Below are 15,968 nucleotides of genomic sequence, written 5' to 3'. Positions count from 1 at the left end.
ATTACTTTAGGTTAGCACAGTCATGCACATGTGGACTTGTGAATGCAAAGCAAATGTAACTTTAACTCGCTGGAAACCAAGTTAAAAAAAGAACACCAACAGGGATAGCATCATGTGAGATTACTGTATCTGTCTGTTGTTTATTCATTTTAGATACCACCTGTAAGTCATTTTGTTTTGTAAAATGTCTGTTTATATGTTTTTGTTTTCTTCTAATCGTCATGAGAAAGTAATATTTGTAGTACCTCTGGTTATTACCCCAACTGCACCTTGCTGACAAAGATTTAAAAAAAAATAAATTTTAAAGAAAGGGAAGTTTATTAATTGTTATCTCAAGTATCAATGTGTATGAGTCTTCCTCTGAAATAGATTCTCTGAAGGATATTCCATTTATGTATGTTGTAATATTATATTTTATATTCTAGTGTTGTGTATTAACCATTTTTTTTTTAGAGCCGTTGTATGAATACTAGTACTTGATTGCAGAATTAATTCCTTCTGATCATGCAAATACATGTATAATAAAAGTCATCACCCCTGTGATGCTAATGATCTCTGACAGGTGACCTCTATGTCATATGTGTGCATGTCTTTTTGATATGGCAGTGGCAGATCCAGGGGGAGGGGGGGGGGGGGGGAAGGGGACACACCGGGCACAAGCCCCTCCTTATTTTTTGTTGAAATAAATGAAATAAAAAGAAAAGAATGGGGGGGGGGGGGGTGTGTGCGCCCCCCTTTAATTTTGTAAAGGCGCCTTCCCTTTACGGAATTCCTGGATCCGCCCCTTGTATGGTGCCACCAATATGGAGTCTTTGTAGGCTTAACCCTGTATGTGCCAGGGACTTTGTACAGTGTGTATAATGCTATGGGTTTTTCTGTGCCAATTGACACACATAGTTAATCTTGCATTTTACTACACATTAAAGGACAAGTTCACCTTCATTAACATAAGGACTGAGAGAATGTAGCAATACATGTATTAGTAGAACACATCAGTGAAAGTTTGAGGAAAATTGGACAATCGATGCAAAAATTATGAATTTTTAAAACTTTTGTGCTGAAACCGCTGGATGAGGAGACTACTAAGGCTCGTGATGTCATATGAGTACAACAGTATAAAGAAAATGTAAAGAAAATTCAACGTATTTTCATTTTTTTCGCATAATAAAAGAGCACTTGACTTGCCTCTTTCTAAAGGCAATGGGAATAATATTACCCATAACATGTGTCAGTAACGAGTCAAGAGAATGTGTACTTTTTTCAAAAGATGAAATTTTGTGAAATTCTCTTTATATTTTCCTTATATTGTTGTACGCATGTGACATCATATACTGCAGTAGTCTTCTCATCCAGCGGTGACTGCACAAAAACTTCAAAAATTCATAACTTTTGAACGGATTGTCCGATTTTCCTCAAACTTTCAATGATGTGTCCTATACTAATATTGCTACATTCTCTCAATCCTTATGTTAATGAAGGTGAACTTGTCCTTTAATCTACACATACTGATTATGTTAAATATTCTAAGTTAAATGTTATGACAAAGAAATAGCCAGTAACTCAGGTATGGATTTAATTAAAATGATAGAGAAAGAAATGGAATGGATGAATTCAGTAGTCCTATCATTATGTAGCAGCCTGCTTCAGCATGATTTGAGTGAAATGCAATACCTACACTTGACATTCAGTTGAATATGCGGAGTACAAATGTATTTGCATTCTTGAAAAAGAAGAAAACACACACACACACACACACACACACAAACACACACAAACAAACAAACAAACAAACAACTACTCCTAAACTCTACATTTATATCTACAATGTTAATTTCTGCTGATCTTTTTTCTTTGTTTTCAATTGAAAGGAGAGAATTCTGCATTTTCTATTTCTCTACTAGTACTATCAAGATTTTTATTTTTTTTTTTATTTTTAGCCACTGGCATATAAAGTTTCGTTGTGCAGTTTGTCTGGGTTTTTTTCATTGCTGAATCTACTGTATACATTTATCCCCCCCCCCCTTTTTTTTTTGAGTGAATTGTTGGTTTCATCAAGAGATGATATAAAAGTGTGACACAATGTCTCATATCGAAACCGTGGCATCGACACTTCCAGCAAGTTTGTCAGTCGTGAAGAGCGCCATCTATAAGCGTGTTGAGCGGCAATATTTGAGGTAACTGGTGCATTGGTGCACACATCACGCATGTGGGTTGCACGCACGACCAGTCTAGTAACAGCTGTAAAGTCAAACAAGAAAAAGAAAAAGGTAAGTCAGTCCAGATAGTTGCATATTTGTCATTTGATTTCAAAGCACGGCACATATAGGTTGTAGATGCAATATTAGAAAGCATTTAATTAGCTAATTTGAATCTTGATTTCCCTGGTCAGTCAAGCAAATGTCTTACCCAGCATGAAAATTAGTATGTGGGACAAGGTTAATTGACCACGTTCCGGAGAAGTACTATGGTTTACTTTAATACTAAGGTACTTAAATTTTACTTATTTTTACTTATTTTACTTAGAGTTTACTTGGATGTAGAAACGTTAAGCGTTGCATATTTGCTCCTCCAAGTTTCACTATCCCTCTGATAGCTCTATAAGCTGTACTTTTTAGGGGATGATGGCTGTTCCAGTGTTTCTCAAGAAAGGATAGATCTAACGTAACGTTAGATTTGAATTGTTCAATTGATTGACACTTGTTGCTCTGACAGCTGCGTCTGGCAAGGAGTTCCAGTTGTTACAACTGCGAACAGAGAAGGTCTTGTGGCGCAACATGTTATATTTGGATCTGGGTTTTCTGACTTTCATGCAGTGACCTCTGGTTCTGGAGTTATCTACTAATTGGAAAAATTTCTGTACATCAAGAGGTTGTATCCAATACTTCGACACCCGGCCTAATGTTTTCTGTCAATAGAAACTTACAACACAATTTGTGTGAAATTATACTCCAATGCAAAGAAAATACTCTGAATTCACAAGCGTCCATTAAAAATGCGATTTGCGGTACACGCTCTAAGATAACTGCCTTATGCCTTTACATATGAGGTGTTTATTTTGACGCACGTGGATCTCTTGCTGTAGTACCTGTACATTCAACACAGGCCCATATATGGCCGGCATAGATTGGAGTGACAAAACATGCAAACACGTAGTACACACACACACACACACAAAACATGGATTCCTGCTTCAGCCACCCATCTGTCAAGATTATGTTAAGTGCATTACCCTGATAATAGACATTGGAAACAAAAATCTAAATAAGACTAAGAGTAAATTTACATGTTCTGTCGTCAGAAGTTTTTGTTAAGACCAATTTTAAGCCCTTCAGACATATGATATGGATTTTTTTTTCTTACCTATTACCAGGTGTTCTTGGGAGAGACTATTTCTCACTGTAGGACCTGCCCGTAATGAGACTGCCAGACTGTGAATTGCCATGGTGTTCTTCACATGCAACGAGTGCGGGCAAGCCATCAAAAAGGCCCATGTGGACAAACATTACCTAACTCAATGCAGGAACTGCAATGTGCTCTCCTGTATGGATTGTGGCAAGGATTTCTAGTAAGTCCTGGATTGGTCTATTACTGGGGGTCAAATATCATAATCTGCCCAGCAGATGAGAATGAGAATGAGACTTCCATGGCAGAGTTCATGTGGCTGTGTGATGTCAGCATATTTGGGTCAGAGTTCATGTATACTTTTTGTTCTAGGTGGTGTAGCAATGCCAAGTTTGATCCCACTTCAACTCGCAGTTCAGGGAATGCTCTGATAGTGAGGCTTAAAATTCAAGGTACACAGACCTACAAGGCCGAGGTACTCCGTACATGGAGAATTTGTCTTTGGGTGTGATGAGTTCATCTAAATTTTATGGGCTCACAAATCATATAAAAATTTTGCTCAATTTTTTGAAGTAAATACACTGTATCTCAGTATGAGTGTTAATCTGCAGTAAGCAGTAGAATTGTACTGATTATTTGTGAGCTAACTGTTCATATCTTTCAATGATCAGCAATTGATTGAAGATGCAAGAATTCAGGGCATGATAAAATTGTGCTTAAAAGAAAGAAGGCTAAAAGGTATGTGTTGTCTGATAATAAATTCTGCCTAGTTTACACTTTCTGATGTTTAAAATGGTGATTTTAAGAGTTAAAATTTGTCAAACAGCATACCTAATCAAGTTGCCACCAAAATTTGTTGAAGCATATTAAAGTCTAACATGTTTAACATGTTATTCTTCAAGAAGATCACTTTACTTGTAGAAACACACCTTGTCTGTGTTAATGCTGTCAGGAGATAATGTAGAGGATAATAAGTCTGATGGTGAGTTGAAAAGCTTTTCTCTTTTGTTTTGCAGTGGTGATGACTACAAACAACACACCCAGTGCATCTCTGAGAACGAGAAGTATGGTGGTAAGGGGTATCAGGCACAACAGAAACCAAACAAGGGGGAGGCCAAGCAAGAACAGTGGCTGCAGGTGAGATGCGACCATGTTTAGTTGCACCACAAGAAAGAAAAAATATTACCCTAATGATGGAGCTTGGCAATGAGCAGTATGCAAGTCTTTTTCAGATTGTCATTAATAAAAAAAAAAAAAAAAGAAAAGTCTAGTAACTTTCTGATAGAATAAATATTAATTCTTTTATTCATAATATTTCAGGGAAAGTTGCCGTGTGTGAGTTTTTTGTTTCGTTCGTTTTTTCTCCTCATATTGATCACCGAACAAATTTAATGACACCATTACTTCCCGATCATGAGCACCCCCTGGCATCTTGCTCCTAAAAATGATAATGAAATGGCACAGGTTTCACTGCAAGCCCTTATTAAATTTGATTGCCTCAATCAACAGCATTCAACAGAAGTCAAACTTGTACATACATATGCTCAACTCTTCTGTAGCATCATTTTCTATATGAATGCAAAATAGAATTGTCATGTGATCTTATCATTTTTATATGATTATTATCATTATTATTAGTAGTAGTAGTAGTACTATCGTCAACATCATCATCATTGGTATTAATTTTTTTTTTTTTTTTCTATTTGTGTTATCAGTGATGCCAAATATGCTTAATACAAAGTGTATGATGTTTAAATGATTTAATTTGATCTTATTTTTTAATAAAAAAGACACATGAGAACACAAGTGCTCTGATACCCAGTGGAAAAAGAATGGCACAAAGTATTATCGTACATATTAGTAACAAACATAGATCAATGAATTTGTAAATCTTGGATTGTTTCATAATCATGAAAATGATGATTGTAAGGTGATATAATTGCCATCAACAAAGTGTAAATGCAGGAGACCTCCCTATAGATGTGTTGCTAATGCTTTTGTACTTATTCTTTTCCAGTCTGTTCGTGAATCCTGTAAAGCTGGCAACATTAGTAACCGCATCAAGGGACTACTGGAGCGGATTGCAGAGTATCCAAATGTACCAAGGAAAAAGGCAAAATTTGTGGTAAATGAACAATGTCAGTTTTTGTGTAATATTCATGTGGATATTGAGCCTAACCAGAAATATAAATTTTGGTGTGTGCAGATCACAAAGTGTTTCATATGCTTTTTAAAAGTAAATAATATTAAGGGTATTTCTCTCTAGAGAGAGATAAAACAGAGTAGTACAAAGAATGGCTCTCTGTATGTTTTTCACATAAATTATAATTTCTGCCCATATCAAATTGGAAACTGGAAGCATGAACAGAACTTACTTTTAGTTGTCCATCCATTGTTCCATAACAATGTATTTAACTGTCTCAAGTACCTCGTTTGATTTTCCTTGTTATTGGCCAAGTCCTTATATTTCATAAAATGAAGTACAGATGATGTGATTAAATTTAGGTCTGAAGTGGAAATTTGATGATCGAAGAACTCTGAAGGGAAATCAAGGTCTATGAACCTTTCATTTTTTCATTTAAAAAGTTACAAGTGTGGCAAAAGCTTCAGTGTATTGAGACATCTTAATGAAAGTGAACAAATTATCAATTGCCACGCAGAAAGTCACAGGAAATGATGATCATGATGATTCACAGAATTTGTATGGAGCCATATCTGTTTAAAAACATTCGAAGACTCAGACTCATCCAAGAGAGGTAGCATTTAGATGCCTGGTGAAAAATGTGAGTCATGGGTGAAGTGCTCCAAATGGTCAATTTAGAATATTATTACAGAAAATATGTGATGTCTGAGCATACATGGATGTTTGCACCGATTGTACACACAGTGCAGTTAATGTGGGCAGATCAATTTAGTGGAAGACCCATAGAGATTGTTTTTTACCCTTTTTTCCCCCTTCTTCATTTATTGTTGACAGAACTTTGTGAAAAACAGTGTGAAAGTCCATGATTCCGCAGTCGTGGAGCAGATCTGGAACGTCTTCAGTGCAGCTTCAACAGTTAAGGTGAGCTTTTGGCGCGACTCTTTTTTTCTTTGTGCTACACACTGAAAGACAGATGGCTTTGATGTGTTGACTCTTAAACATGAACTCAGCTAGTTTTCCAAGAAATCTTGATCTTACCTTTGAAGAGGTGCTTTGGAAAGTATGAATGAGTCTTTTACTGTGAGTTGTGCCTGTAATGTTGATAGTATATCAATGATGGAAACATCAAATGTACAACAGCGATATTAAAAGTAAGAAGTGCATTCACATGATCAGTTGTGGTGAAAACTCATGCAGGCAAAAGTGCTACTTTCTCTGTTGTTGTTGAGTTTCTTGTGTATGTGCTTCATCTTCAGGAAAACCCCCAATCCACTCAATCAACTGCTGACGTCAACCAAAGTGATTTACAGACATCTCAACAAAGTACCACGACAATGGACACTGTAGAAGAGCCACAGTCTTCATCAACCGAAAAGAAATCTTCTAAGAAAGAGAAGCACAAGAAAACTCAAAAAGAAAAGGATGCCACCAGTGGTAGTAACAATGAGAACTCTGAATCTTCAACATCGTCAGGAGTCATAGATCCTAGCAACCAAGGTGATGTCAATGCCACAGATAAAGCTGAGGATACCCAGAAATCTTCTAAGAGAGAGAAGCACAAGAAAACTCAAAAAGAAAAGGATGCCACCAGTGGTAGTAACAATGAGAACTCTGAATCTTCAACATCGTCAGGAGTCATAGATCCTAGCAACCAAGGTGATGTCAATGCCACAGATAAAGCTGAGGATACCCAGCAGTGTGGTGAGACAGATCATCAGGTGACTGGTTCAGAAAGTCCAAAAAAGAAGAAGAAAAAGAAGAAAAGACCTTCAAATGACGAGCACAAGAAGACGAAAGGGGAAAGTGATGCAGTCGGTGATGGTAGTGCAGATGACGACACCGTAGGTCCAACAGTGATGGGTATCGTCGACTCATCCAACACAGCTGAAGGTAAGAAGACAGAGGATCCAATGCAGTCGGAAGATGTAGGCAAACAGTCAAGTGGTGAAGGGGACCTGAAGCAGAGCGGCCCCTCAAAGAAGAAGCACAAAAAGAAGAAAGTGAAGGAGGAGAAGGAATCTGATCTTTCGCAAAGAAGTCTTGTCGGAGCCCCCTCGGCAGACCAAGATAAAGAGGCATCAGAATCATTGACAAAATCCACAGCATCAGCGTCGGCAAAGTCAAAGATTTCAAAAGCAAAGAGCAAGAGGGGTGAAGGTGACACAAATGGGAAAACATCGAAGTCAGTCTCAAGTTCTCCACAAGTTGCCTCCGTCAAACCGGTGCCTGCAGGCTCACCAACTGAGGCGAAAGGACATAAAGGTAAAAGGAAGAAGAGGAAACGGGCAGAGTTGGATACTTCTGTTGTTAGTAACCAGGCACCCCTGGGGAGTAATGATGGAGATGGTGAGTGTGCAGAGCCAGCAGAGAAGAAGAGGAAGAAGTCAAAAGGAACTAAGAGGGACAAGGCAATTAATGGAGGGGATGTGAAGAAAAAGAAAAAGAAAAAGAAAACATCAAAGGCAAAGACTAGTGAAGATATGCAGCATGAACTTGGCACCAAAAGTAAATCACCAACAGAGGCTCTCTCGACCAATGTTGCCAATTCAATCTCTTCAGCTGATGTTGCCATAAAGAAGAAATTAAAGAGGACAAGCAAGGCTTTAGATGACACAGCAAAACAGACCAAAAAGGTGAAAAAGGAGAGGAAAAAGAAGAAATCAACAGACTTAAAGCAAGCTACTGGTGTACAGGGGATAGAAAACGTGGACACTTCCAGTAAAATAATGGACAGGGACATTCAAACTGGCATGGAAAGTTATTTGAAACCTCCAGGGAAGAGGGAAAAGAAAAAGGGGAAACAGGAGAGCAAAGCAAAGCACAAGAAAGCAAGTAGTGATACTGATGCAGCAGGGCGGAAAAAGACCACCAAAAGCAAATCATCGTTGGGGGCAGTAAAAAATGTCGAATCATCAGCAGTTGGTAGTCCTGATGATAAACATAAATCCAGGGTGAAAGTGAAAAAGAAAGGAAAGCGTAAGCATGAGGAAGTATCAGAGCCGGAACTTAGTAGTGAGAAAGCGTTGGGAGAACCTGTCAGAAAGAAGGTAAAGAAAGTGAAAAAGAAAAGGTCAGAAGTGGCCAGCCCGATTGCATCTGGCACTTTGCAGGCCGGTTTGAGTGAAGTAGCAGATCCATCTGTGCCTAAAGTGAAAAAGAAGGTACGCAAAGCATCAGACAAAAAGACTCTGAAAAATGATGTCCAATCTCACATGGGAACAACCAGTGTACCGTCGGATGCATCAGTATCGGACCATTCTCCCAAAAAGGGGAAAAAATTGAAAGCAAAGCATAAAGGTGCTTCTCCAAAGGGAAATGTAGTCAGCCATGAGACCTTAAAGTCTTCACCATCAAAGGAGCAGCGAAAAGCAAAGAAATCAAAGAAGGTAAAAAAAGGTCAAGGTGAAAATGAAGGTGATAATGTTCCAGAAGCAACTGGTGACAACATAAAGAAAAAGAAGAAAGTAAAAAAACTGAAAGCTAAGACCCAGAAGTCTGGTATAGATACAAGTCTGATAAAGACAGATGACGCAGGGAGTGGTGACGCAAAAATACAGGCTAATGGTTCCCCCAAAAAGGTGAAAGTGCCCCAAAACAAAAAATCCCCCAAAGTAGAAAAGGCAAAGAAAGCCAAAACCAGTACTACTAGTCTGGAGAAGAAGGCGGAAAAAGCGCACGTTGACACAAAGGTGAATGGTACATTGGAAGAGACCAAGGCGATTGACAAATCGGTTCATCTTGAAAAATCTATGAAGACTTCTAAGAAGCCAAAGTCGAAGAAAAAAGGTGAAGACCATACAACGCCAAATGAAAGTGTAAGCAAAGCTGCTTCAAAAGCGAAAGTGAAGAAGGCTGTGAAGGTTAAAAAAAGGGATGATGCCATTGTGTTTGATGCCTCAAATAGCAAATCTCCTTCCACTGTTCAGCTACCTCCAGATACCAGTGAAAATTCCTCCAAACCTAGCTCTGTTTTGAATGGATCAGTCAAAGCCAGTAAGAAACCCAAGAAGATGAAGTCAATCAAAAGTGATGCTGCAATCATTGAGGTGATGGATACTGCTCTTGCTGGTAAAAAGGTAGTGAAGGGGACGGATAAAAAGACTGTCAAAAGGAAAAAGGTGAAAACGTGAAATACATGTAACTTTTCAAGCCAAAGTGGAACTTGAATTAGACTGTAAGAAACTTGCAGGGGAAGTGCTGCAGTGCAGAACGTGTGAAGTCTTTCAAGGTGAAAATACCATTTGTAGACGGTACCTTCTATTGTGTGTATTGAAATTATGTATGTAGCCATAACTATATACCACACCACGTCATCAGGTTGATCTTATTCCCTTTCCAAGTGTTGGGAGATGTCAATTTAGAATGTGACATCAGATAATTATCTGCCATGTGATGTTAGTTTTGAAGTGATAATCTATTACCTCCAAGATGTCATAATTCCCCTACGGTACATGATTGACAGTGATGGCACCCAGTTCCCTGTATCCAGTGGGCTATTATACATAGTGAATGGTCACGAGTGCGATGGAACAAGATATCGCATGAGATGAAAGATAGAGGCACTCTATTCAACTCACCTTCGCCAAATTAAAAAGACCGCCTCATCTTTCACCATGTGCAAAATCTTGTTCCATTGCATGAGTAAAGACCATGCACTTTGTTTTATACAGTACATCGGACATCAACAGATGTGGTCCTCACAGATTCTTGTATTTAACGCAGAAATGGCAACCACTTTCTGTGAAGGCGAATGAGAAGCTGCAGAGTCACAGTCAGCCCTGTACAAGTACTACGTACGTAAGCAAAGGCTGATTGGTTGAAGTTGTTTACAAAAATGAGAGACAAAAGTATGCACTTGACAGCACTTTTAATTGTTGTAATTGCGCGCGGCAAATGTTTGTTCATTGTGACATAAGAGCTGTGCATTTGAACAAAAACTTCAAGTCATTTGGGAGTCAGTGGAAATTGGTGACATCAGCCATGCACTCTCCATTTTTGCTCAAACAAAACTGCACGGCTAACAGCCACTACAGCATGCAATGGTACTTTTAACTGACAGTCACGTGATGGGCAATAGACCAGTTGGATAGCTACATTCTTTTTAGGTGTTGTATAATCTGATCTAGCTTGAGTGGCATTTGGGACATTTGCTTGGCATCAGCTTTACAATTGAATACCTGAATAGAAGTAATACCCAAGTCTTAGAGACTGGGATGTGAGGGTTCAGATTTTAATCTGATTTCAGGCTTTTTTATTCTGACCCAAACCTACTTTCAAGACTTTTTGCCAGTTCAAATGAATTGAAATGTTCACATTTTAATGCGCTTCATACTTTTCTACGCAAGTTTAAGTTTTTTTTCTTTCAGACATTTTTCTGCAAGCGCTTTTACATCCGTGAATAGAGAGAATCTCATAATTTTTTGTTTTTTTTAAAGAAATGAATAACATCCTAATATTTTTATTTTCAGTTGTGGGAATTGTATACAAACTGAAATGTAAAACAGTAATTTTATCTATATTTGCATTACCTTGCAAGCAGTCTGTAATGATACATGTAATAGCCAAGTTTGAAGTTGGGCCATTCTTATATTCAATAATTCAATTTGTGAAAAGAAATGCGATTGAATTACACAAACTGACTGTTTCTACAGGAAAATGTGAGTTTTAAGGTACATTGTATAGAATTTGGACAATTATTATTTTTTTTTTGAATACATTTTACAGTTCTCAGCATCTTCAACATCATCAAAATTTTGGCATGAATATGTATTCCTCAGTTAAGGACACATGAAATTTGTGTCATGCCCCGACAGTGATATTTCCAGATTTGTGCTTATAAATGTCATAATGCAAAGGCTTAGGCTCAAGATTATGTAATCACAGTGTGATATAATCGAAACTTTTGCACTTATTTTAATCATGAGAAGTGAACATATAATGTGATCACTGATGGAAATTAAATTGTCTCTCTTTTGCATACATGTCTTATCTCTGTGGATTTGAATTGGTTTTCAGCATCTTTTTGAAGGGGTTTAAAGGTTTTGGAAAGTGTGTACATATAGGTACGCATTGTAATAATAATTATTCTGCTACATGTGTATATGAGTCTAATATACAGTGTTTTTAAATACATGCACATGTACATGTACATGTATACATATCTTTTGTATAGGTAACCTTTCATCGCAAATATTGTACATTGTACATGCATTTTGTTTTTGCTATCTTGACGATTTGCCAAAATTTGCCAAACACAGTTACAAGATGAAATCAATGATGCAGTGCAGCTGGTATTATTGGGTATATTTGAGATTTTGTTTGTAGTTTTTTTTTTTTTTTCATACCTCTTCCAACTTTGCGGTGTGGAATTTGTTGCACATTTCACGCGATGTGAAACTAGCAAGAAAATAAAGGCATACAAATTTGTTTGCTTGTTTTTACAAAATACTGTTTTACATTTTCATTGCGTGGAATAAGACCCTGCAAAAAAACTTGTGTGAAAATCTCCACTTTTACATTATTTTGTTGTGAATGTAATGAGATGTGATAATTATGATTACAGATCTCTTATGTAATCATGCGTGCTATGGTGCGAGAAAGATATGACATACAGACTTGTCTTTTCCTTTTGTAGTTTTTTTTTTTCTTTTTTTAGATTCAAGTTGCTGTCCAACTCAAGAAAATTTAGCCAAACTCCGGACACAGACACAGACACACACAAAACTAGCTTTTGTGTAAAGCTAAGCTGAAATATGTGTACATGTATATCAGTACAACTTTGCCTCATTAGTCATATACTGTGAATAAAAGGTAAGACTGGTAAGACAGGTGAGAATTATATTGGTTGATCTGGCATGCTAGTGACAAAACCCACCATAGGTGGTTTTAACTCATTCAAATGGAAAAATGTGAAAATTTTTTACATGCATCCTCAATTGTTCAATATGTATGCACCTCTAGACTACAAGAAACCTGATTTTTTTGCATAACTAAATTGAAGTATTTTTTTTTTCATTTTCAATTGGTTTATTAGATAAATTATACATGTATGTACATGTTTTTCTTTGTTTTTTGATGCGTACGGTTATAATGAGGTACTGGTTATAACGAGGTAATATCGCCGGTCCCACGGACCTCGTTATAACGGGGTTTCACTGTATTTTTTTTTTTTTTTTCCAGAAACAAATAATGGAACGTGCCCAAACAATCATATGACCGTAAGCATCACATAAGAATGTGTGTGTGTGTGTGTGTGAAAACCAAAGAGGGATTGCTTGATTTAATGTACTGAGATTTTGTTGTAACTCTTTGTCTCTTATCAAAGAATATAATATATACATGTGTGCACTCTGTATCATTGTTAGATATATGTTACTGGCTGCCGAGGCTTTAGTTTTGCAGTATCCAGAGTTGCCTCCACAAGCAAGGTGGAGATATCAGTGTACATTTTGTATGGTGATTACTGGGGGGGGGGGGGGGACTATGCATTCATTCAACTGTGCCTCCTTCATTTCAAAGTCTCAAAGGATAATGAGTATGGTCTTGGTTGGTTTAAGATATCTTTTAGTATCAATACTCAGTTTGCCAATAAAAGTGTGTATTTTGAACATACCTTGTGTACAACAGCCTACATGTATTTACTTGTTAGTTGTGTCTGTGTGCCCGAGTTCAATGTTGCTGCCTCTATTCGCAGCAATTTTCTCATGGAATAGATTTATTAAAAGAGAATGACACCAAAATGTATACACTGTATGTGGATTTCATTAATGTAGCAATATTAGTAGAACAAACTAATAAAGTTAGAGGAAAATCCGACAATCTGTTCAAAAGTAATGAGTTTTTATACTTTCAGTGCTGTCATTGCTGGATGAAGAGACTACAAGAGCTTGTGATGTCACTGTGAGACAACTGGATAATATATAGGGGGAAAAAACAGAATTCTACAATACATTTATATATTTTTTTTTTTAAATGAAAAGTACACATTCCCTCAACGTGTTAATGATATATGTATGGTAATACTGTATTATTCCCCATGCTTTCTGAAAGGGGTTTTACGCCAATTGCACTTTCCGTATGCTAGAAAAATGAAAGTTTGCAGAATTCTCTCCATACATTTGTACATGTACTTGTATTTTCTTTATATTGTTCTGCAGTGACATCACAAATCGGTGAAGTCTTAACATCCAGCAATGGCAGCACCAAAACATTAAAAATTCCTAACTTTTGAATGGATTATCTGATTTCCTCAAACTTTCACTGATGTGCTCTACTAATATTGCATCATTCACTCATTCCACATGTATATTTGGGTAAACTTCCCCTTTAATGAGATCTCATACAGTGGAATCTCTTCACAAAGAACACTGTTACAAACTCTCATAATACATTGTAGTAATTTTGCTCGTCCTTAGACAAGAGTTTGTTGTTTTTTTTTACAAACCCCGATATGACAAAATTTCAATATGTAACTAGAAATGTCGCTACAGCGACTGGTTATACCCCCGCCAAACAACATTTCATAAGCTTTGGTCAAAACAACATTTGATAAGCTTTGGTCAAAAAACTGAGGAAGTAGTTAAATCCGCAAGATCTTTCCTTGATCTTCTGGCATTAATATGCTGTTACCATGGCAACGTACTTTCGGGTACTGTCGAAAAATGCGTCTTGCACATCTACAACCAAAGGCACACATCTGTACCAAGTTTCATGGAAATTGGGCAAAAACTGAGGAAGTAGTTTGCAACACAAAATTTTCCATCATTTTGGCTCATAATATGTGAGCTGTTACCATGGCAACATACTTTTTGTCACTGTCAAGAAATGTGTCATGCTGACCTATATCCTAAGACAAACATTCAATATGAATTCCATGAGAATTGGAAGAACACTGATGAAGCAGTTTTGCCATGAAGCATTTTGCCCTATATTTTACCAATAACATGCCGTTACCACGGCAACGCACTTTCTGCCACTGCGGAAATATGTGTCTTGCACATTAACATATTCAGATGAACATCTGTACCTAATTTCATAAAAATTGATCAAAAACTGTGGGAGGAGTTCGCGACGCAAGATTTGTACCCATTTTTGCCCATAATATGCCGTTACCATGGCAACGTACTTTTGGGTACTGTCAAAAAATACGTCTTGCACATCTACAACCCAAGGCACACATCTGTGCCAAGTTTTATGGGAATCGGTTGAAAACTGAGGAAGTAGTTCGCGATGCAAGATTTGTACCCATTTTTGCCCATAATATGCCGTTACCATGGCAACGTACTTTTGAGTACTGTCAAAAAATACGTCTTGCACATCTACAACCCAAGGCACACATCTGTGCCAAGTTTTATGGGAATCGGTTGAAAACTGAGGAAGTAGTTCGCGACGCAAGATTTGTACCCATTTTTGCCCATAATATGCCGTTACCATGGCAACGTACTTTTGGGTACTGTCAAAAAATACGTCTTGCACATCTACAACCCAAGGCACACATCTGTGCCAAGTTTTATGGGAATCGGTTGAAAACTGAGGAAGTAGTTCGCGACGCAAGATTTGTACCCATTTTTGCCCATAATATGCCGTTACCATGGCAACGTACTTTTGGGTACTGTCAAAAAATATGTCTTGCACATCTACAACCCAAGGCACACATCTGTGCCAAGTTTTATGGGAATCGGTTGAAAACTGAGGAAGTAGTTCGCGACGCAAGATTTGCAACGGACCGACCGCCCGACCGACCGTCCGCTGATTCCTATATACCCCCTTCAAACTTCGTTTGGCGGGGGTATAAAGAAGGTATTTCACTTGTCTGAATGAGTTTAAGAAGAGCTCACAAAAACCTCTTATGTAAAAGTGTAAATTTCCGCGCATTTCACGCAACCAGATGCTACATTTGTAGCGTGAAAATAAAAGCATGCAAATATTTTTGCATGTCATATGTTCCAGAAGTTAACGTCTTCATTCCACGGAATTAAAAACACGCGAAATCCATCTTACCCAGCTGAGCGCAAAAAAATTACTCATGCGAAAATATCCACTCAGTATTCCATAATTAATCAATAGTTCACTATCTTGTGTTATCAAAGCTTCTCAGTAATCAAAAGAATTTATTTTTTTTTTGAACTTATGATGACAATAAATACATGTACAGGTGTATATAACAATTATACATTTCTAAGCACTAGATAAATATGATATGCATATTTACACATGTACATACAAGCAACTCTTGCACAACTTCACTGGGTTGGGATGCAGAAACTCCATTGATTTTTTCTTTGTTTGATTCTATATTCCTCTCTTGCATTAAGCTTTGTAAGTGAGATATCTGGAATTTATTTAAAAATGCAGCATACACTGATGTTGGTTTCCATGGTAGCAGCTGACTAACAACCAATCAGCTTTGAGCATATCAGTTGCTTGAAACATAACTGCAAATACAGGAACTGATACTCAGTACTGGTAGTTCCTGTGTACGGTG

This window comes from Diadema setosum, chromosome 18, assembly GCF_964275005.1.
Source record: "Diadema setosum chromosome 18, eeDiaSeto1, whole genome shotgun sequence".
NCBI classification, from domain to species: Eukaryota; Metazoa; Echinodermata; class Echinoidea; order Diadematoida; family Diadematidae; genus Diadema; species Diadema setosum.
This window is presented reverse-complemented; position numbering follows the sequence as displayed.